The 7,315-nt window shown below is 42.0% G+C and overlaps 1 protein-coding gene across 2 annotated transcripts in view; it reads left to right on the top strand.

Annotated features, from left to right (window-relative positions):
• Nucleotides 1-2,003: 2,003 nt before the first annotated feature.
• WDR7 (WD repeat domain 7) overlaps nucleotides 2,004-7,315 on the top strand; it is a 382,832-nt gene continuing 377,520 nt past the window's right edge. For both annotated transcript variants that reach the window (XM_011949222.1, XM_011949231.1), the window contains exon 1: nucleotides 2,004-2,244. The gene's annotated coding sequence lies outside the window, so the exon portion shown is untranslated. The remainder of the gene's footprint in view (nucleotides 2,245-7,315) is intronic.

Consider the following 7,315-nt stretch of genomic DNA (forward strand, 5'->3'; position numbering starts at 1 on the left):
GATCTCCTGACCTCGTGATCCGCCCGTCTCGGCCTCCCAAAGTGCTGGGATTACAGGCTTGAGCCACCGCGCCCGGCCTAACTTTTATAAACTTGGTAGAGAGAGGCCAGAGAGTGGTAATTATTTGAGAGCTTCTCGTCAATCTTCCTATTAACATTTCCATTTTTAGGAAGTTATTTGAAACTTATAGTAAGCATTCAATAAATACTTGTTGAAGAAAAGAGTCTTTAGGGAAGATATCCTAGTATTTCCTTCACAAACCCAACAAGATTTAATGTAGCCTAAGATTGTCCTATGATAACCACTCTGTGCTTCCTGTGTTTCCAAAAAGTTCTCATAAATTGTAAAAAGGATTATGAATTTAATGGTGTAAATGTATTCATCATCACAACAGAGGGAGTGAGTATGCTGAAGCCAGGTGGCTAAAGAATCAATTTCTTCTATTCAGCATCATTCTTCCCCCTCTACTCATGTGACTGATTGCAAGGCCGTTAGTCAAAAGTAGAAGAAAAGCATGGAATTCCAATTTGCAGTACAAGAAAATTTCATAATTATTGATTTTCAAGTGTTCTATTGACTTCTCTGGTCAACATTAATTTAGTTTTTCTCATTATGATAGTAGCAGAGCTGGACTCTAAAAATAAACAGAAACAACATGTAAGAAACAACACAGTACAGTGCAGTAGTTGGATGTAGAGTGAAGGCACAAGGGGTAAGCCACCCAGGACACTGATGGGTCTGTGATGTGTTGCTGGGGGAAGATGTCTATACTGAAAAGAAGGACAGGTAGTGGTTTGCCATTAGCAGAAACAACAAATTGTTGACAGGAAGCCTTTTGACCAAACCAACATTCAGCATACTTTTGGCAAATTAGCAAGGAAACTATCCTGTCTGAAAGAGCTGATTTTGCCCTGTTCTGTTCCCCTATCCTATGCTTCAGGCCCTGTGCCCAGTGGGTTTTAGCTATGCAAGGTGTTTTCCAAGGGCCAGCAGTCAGGGACATTACCTGGAAGCGTGTTAGAAATGGAGAATCTCAGAACCCACTCCAGACCTACTGATTCAGAAACGTATTTTAACAAGATTCCCAGGTTATTGGTATATGTACACAGTAACTTTTGAGGACTGTAACAGCATTCAAACTTAACTTATACATCCACTAGTGAGCCTGTAAAGAAAAAATAACGCCATGAGATTAACATCTTTTGTATCTTTTTAATAAAACTAACCATTGGCCACAGCATGGCACTTGTTTTCCCCTTGGTTGCCATTCATTCATTTATTCGACCAATATTTGACACGAAGATGGGCAGGCATAAATTATTAACATTTATTAAGCGCGTTTAATTTCCTAGACATCCACAAGGTTATTATACCTATTTTGCAAATGGGGAAATTTAGAAGAAAAAATGAAGAAGCAGCAAAATGCCCAAGACGACACTAATGGTGTGCAGTGGAGGAACTGGGATCTGAATATACGCCTCTCTGAAGGCACAGCTCACACTCCGCCACTCTTTGCCGCCTACACGGAGACAGTGTATTCATCCCCTCTCCTCTGCAGGAGTATTGTACAAGGTCAGACTTCCTCTAGTGGAGTGGCAGAGTTCGTCTGTGTCTGGCGCTCTGTGTCCTGGCCAACAAGTTCAGAAGCAAAAAGGAAAGAGCAACTGACATTTCCAGGTGTCTGGGCCAAGTGATGGGGACAGAAGTGTAAACTTGCAATATCCTGGTCCCAAGAAAGACCTACACTTGCTACTTCATCCTTCGCTCCATCTTGGTCCTCCCAAGATGGGTGTTAGAGGCGAGAGGACAGCCTAGACCAGACTTCCCATAACCAAGATGGCGGCCGCGCACTCCTTGCCCACAGCTGACCTTCCCCACCCCCCCTTCGGTCTCCATGGTAACGCGGCTGGCTCTCTCGGCGCCGACTTAGGCCTTGCATGTAGGGAAATGGTGAGTCTTTCCCGCCCCCTCATTTTTGCGACAGTTGCAGCGAAAGTCACGGCAGTTGGGGGCTGGTGTCAGCTGATTTACTGCAGTGGCGGCGGTGGCGGCGGTGGTACCGGCACCTTGCAGTCTCAGTGGGAAGACGGCGGCTGGATAGCGCTTGCCGCCCCTTAGGTTATCCCAGCAGGATCTGCGCACCCCGCATCCTCCGTAGTTCCGCCCTATCCTTGTCCTCCTTGGCTGGGGCGCCCACCGGCGGTCTGATAGGCTACATCGCGGCATGAGATGAAGCTGTGACAGGTAAGGGGGCTTTCAAGCTTCTCCATAGGAAACCCCAGGGCGGGATGTGCTTGCACCGTGGAGGTCAGGGGTCAGGGGTCAAAGATCACAAGCCCACTCTAGCCGGGGGCGGTGCCAGCTGTCAGATCGCTGCGGCTGCAAGCTCTGCTCCTTGCCTCGCCTGCAGGTCGGGCCCACAACTAGGCGCCGTTACCAAGAGTGTGGGAGCCCGCCCGGGGTCTTTGTGGCTCCCTTACCTGGTGGGTGAGATTTACTGCTTGTGACAGTTGCTTTGGTCTTGAGGTGGGACTGCCTGGCTCCCAGGCACGATCTAAACAGGATGAGGTGGTTGATGATGATCGTGGGTGGTTATTGACAGCAGTTTTGGGCGATGTGTTTGTTTTTGGGGTTCATATAGTCTTTCCTTAGCTGTTGGTACTACTTTTGCCCATGCCCAAGGTACTGACACCACTGTTAGAATTTCATTTTTGAGATGCCACCTGCCAATTCTTATCCCTTTGCCCTAGTACTTGTCTGAACGGATACCAGTCACTCCCGTTCACTTACTGATGGGTGCCAGCGTTCTGAAGCTATGTTTGAAGTCAGCACTACCCTACCTTTGATCCAAAAGTTGCCGTTTTATGTTTTTGACCCACTTAGTATGTCTCTTTTTTAGGCAGCATTTACTGGGTTAGATAGTCTGAAACTAGGGAAGCTACCGTTGCATCACAGACTGCATTGATATTGTTGATGCTGCTGAATTTAGGGTTTGGTCAGTGGCAGCTACAGCTTCCTCTCACTGTAATATTTGACATGAGACAAAAAAAGGCAGACTGACTCTTTCAGATGTTTAGATCTTAGGATTTTATGGGCAAGGTTGCAGGAATTGCCTATTGTATGAAAGAAATTAACTGAGGTTTTGACATTTTGTTAAACAAAAATTTTAGTTTGGCTCTGTTTCTTGCTTTATAAATAAACTTGTGGCTGTATGAAGGTCAGCTTAAAAGTGAATATAATGTGTTGAAATGCCCTCATTATTATAAAGAATAAAAACCTGTCTAGTTCCATCCAGAATAACACACATTAGTTATTATAAATTGGGAAAACGAACCTGTATAAATATAATTAATGCTTTACTATTAATGTCAATTAGGGATTATGGTAGAGAAATTCGTTTATTTTACTGCCAATCCTTGTTTTAAGAGTGTTTCAGAGAATCACTTTAAGAGAAAAATGAGAGTATGCCCTTTATTTTTTCTTATTGCCACCTGTAACTAAATTTTTTTTTTTTTTTTTGAGACGGAGTCTCGCGCCTAGGCTGGAGTGCAGTGGCCGGATGTCAGCTCACTGCAAGCTCCGCCTCCTGGGTTTACGCCATTCTCCTGCCTCAGCCTCCCGAGTAGCTGGGACTACAGGCGCCCGCCAAATCGCCCGGCTAGTTTTTTGTATTTTTTAGTAGAGACGGGGTTTCACCCTGTTAGCCAGGATGGTCTCGATCTCCTGACCTCGTGATCCGCCCGTCTCGGCCTCCCAAAGTGCTGGGATTACAGGCTTGAGCCACCGCGCCCGGCCACTAAATTTTAAAAGATCTTGGTTACTGGGTCGATCAAAGGGACTGGGCTTGGCTTGGTTTGAATATCACTGTAAGAATTTAAATTAAATTTTAGGGGTAGTGACCCTTGTATCTTACAGTTTCCTTTTATCTTCGATATACTTTCTGTTTTGAAGTTAAAGGAAGTTGGGTGGTTTCTCCATGTAACACACTTAGCATCGAAAATCTTCGAAATAGTAAGGTTGTTTTGTGCTTTCTTCATGAGAAAGGTAGGATGACATTTAGCTTTAGTGTTATGATGTTTGTTAGATGTATGAGTCCTTAAAGTTCATTTTGGACCTCAGGTGCAGAGGATTGAGTTAATCTTACTCAATTCAGTGATCACCTTTGGACTGTTCAAGGCATCTCCCCTGCCTGCAGTTTTGTTTTGTTTTTCTTTAGATGGAGTTTCGCTCTTGTTGCCCAGGCTGAAGTGCAATGGCGTGGTCTCAGCTCACTGCAACCTCCCCGTCCCGGGCTCAAGCGATTCTCCTGCCTCAGCCTCCTGAGTAGCTTGGGATTACAGACACATGCCACCAAGCCCGGCTAATTTTTGTATTTTTAGTACACATGGGGTTTCACCATGTTGATAAGGCTGGTCTCGAACTCCTGACTTCAGGTGATCCACCCGCCTTGGCCTCCCAAAGTTCTGGGATTACAGGTGTGAGCTACCACGCCCAGCCTCATTTGTTGTTTTTTATTTCTAATTCCCGCTCTTTTCTCTTGCTTATCAACCCATTTGCAACCATCTGTATGATGTGTATTATTCTGTTTCTATGTGTTATTAAATGTATATTGTTCTGGGTGCCCACATTTTTAATTTATAGAGATGATATCATGCAGTTTTTTTGTCTCACTATTATGTTTTGAAGATCTATTGTGTTGCTGTTCTTTGCTTCCAAGTGCTGCACAGTATTTCAGAATGTACATCTACTACAGTTCATGTGTCTACTCTCCTATTTGTAGATACCCATGTTATTTTCATTTTCCTACCTCTATAGATAATACCATAATAAGCATACATTTTAGACCTCTGTGATACTTTTGTTGAGTTATAGATCCATATGTGATTTATGGATCATTTGGTTTTCATATATTTTATTGAAGCACCACCGGATGGTGTTTAGAACAAGCAGCAACGGTCTATACACCTGCAGGAAGCTTGTGAGGGTTCTTTTGTCCCACAAATGCTTGGTGTTATTCAGTGCTCCAATTTTTCCAGACTAATGTATACAAAACTAAATATCATTTTAAATTACATTTCACTGTTACTAATGAATCTGAGCATTTCTTCTCTTTTTTTTTGACATGGAGTCTCACTCTTGCCAGGGTGGAGTGCAGTAGCGCGATCTCGGCTCACTGCAATCTCCACCTCCTGGGTTCCAACAATTCTCCTGCCTCGGCCTCCTGAGTAGCTGCGACCAGAGGCATGTGCCACCACACCCAGCTACTTTTTGTATTTTTAGTAGAGACAGAATTTCACTGTGTTGGCCGGGATGGTCTTGATCTCTTGACCTCGTGATCTGCCTGCCTCGGCCTCCCTAAGTGCTGGGATTACAGATGTGAGCCAGCGTGCCCTGCCGAATCTGAGTATTTCTTCATGTGTGTTTTATCTTTTTGAATTTTTTCTTTGTGAAATTACGTGTTCATCCCTTCATCCATTTTTATTTTGGGGTTTCAGTTCTTTCTGGTTGATTTGCGGACTTTTCTTGTATTTTATGGATACTAGTCATTTAAGTATTACAAGTATATCGGTTCCTAATCTGTCATTTGTCTGTATTCTTTTTCATGATGTTCTTCATTGAACAGAAATATTATATTTTGATATAATCAAATTAAAAAATGTTTTGGCTATATGGTTTGTAGTTTGAAGGTATTCTTTAAGATATCTTTCCCCAGTGCTATGCCACAGAGTTACTCTGCTATGTTATGTACTGCCAAATACATAGTTTTCTTTTACACTTATTGGTCTTTAATACATGCAGAATTTAACTTTTTATGTGTCACAAGTTTGTGATCCAGTTTATTTTCCATGTACTGTGCCAGTTTTCCTGGTATCTTTCTTCCCTTTTCCCATAGATAATGGTGTGACACTTACTGTGTATTAGGTGCTCATATATACTCTGAATATTGAGTCCTTTCCTTTGGTTTGTCTGTTCTTGTTCTAACACCGTACTGTTTTAACTCCATGGTTTTGTAGTAGTATATTTTTTCCCCCTATATAAATAACTCTTCCTATTTATTTTGTTTTAGCTTTATTTTGATATAATTATAGGGTCATAGGAAGTTGCACAAATAGTAAAGAGAGATCAGGTTTCCCCCAGTGGTTACATTTTATGCAGCTTCACCCAATTTCCTTTAATAGTTACATTTTATACTACTGTAGTACAATATCAAAACCAATAAATTGATTTTGTACAATGCCTGTGTATAGTTCTGTGCCATTTTATCACCTGTGTGGATTCCTGCAACTACCTCTGCAATCAAGATACAGAGCTAGGCTGATGTGGTTGCCCACGCCTGTAGTCGCAGCACTTTGGGAGGCTGAGGTAGGCAGATTGCTTGAGCCTAGGAGTTCGAGACCAGCAACATGTCAAAATCCCATCTCTACAAAAAATACAAAAATTAGACTGATGTGGTTGTGCATGCCTGTGGTCCCAGCTATTGGGGGGGCTGAAGTGGGAAAATCACCCGAGCCTGGGAAGGTTGAAGCTGGAGTGAGCTGTGTGTGATTATGCCATTGCACTGTAGCCTGGGACAGAGTAAAACCCTGTCTCAAAAACAAAAACAAAAACAAAAACAAAAAACAAAAAAAAAAAAAGAAAAAGATACAGAACGATTCCATCACTGCAAAGATTTTCTTCATATTATCCTTTTCTAGTTCCATCCACCTCCCTTACCCTCACCATCCCTTAATCAGTTTCTACCATCCCTTAATCAGTTTCTATCTCTTTAATTTTGTCATTACCAGAATGCTATATAAATGGAATCCTATAGCATGTAATCTTTTGAAATTGAGATTCATCCAAATGGTTGAATGAGGCAGTTCTTGAGATTCATCAACATTGTTGAATGAGACAATTCTTGAGATTCATCCAAATTGTTGCATATATCAATAGTTTGTACTTCTTAATTGTTGAATAGTATTCCATGGTATGTATGTATCCAAGTTTAACCATTCACCTGCATATCTGGGCTGTTTTTAATTTTTGGCTGTTACAGATAAAGCTGTTGTGAACATTCTTGTACAGTTTGTGTGTGTGTGTGTGTGTGTGTGTATGTGTGTGTATGGATTGAAATTTTCGTTTTTTTCTGGGATAAATGCCCAGGGATGTGGTTACTGGATGATATGGTAAGTGTATGTTTAGTTTTTGAAGTAACTCCTAAAGTGTTTTCTGGAGTGGTTATACCGTTTCACATTTCTACCAGCAATGTATGAGAGATTGCATTTCTTTGCATCTTCACTAGCATTTGATATTGTCACTTTTTTTTTTTTTTTTT

This window comes from Colobus angolensis, unplaced genomic scaffold (genome assembly GCF_000951035.1).
Source record: "Colobus angolensis palliatus isolate OR3802 unplaced genomic scaffold, Cang.pa_1.0 Scaffold108, whole genome shotgun sequence".
Taxonomy (NCBI): Eukaryota; Metazoa; Chordata; class Mammalia; order Primates; family Cercopithecidae; genus Colobus; species Colobus angolensis.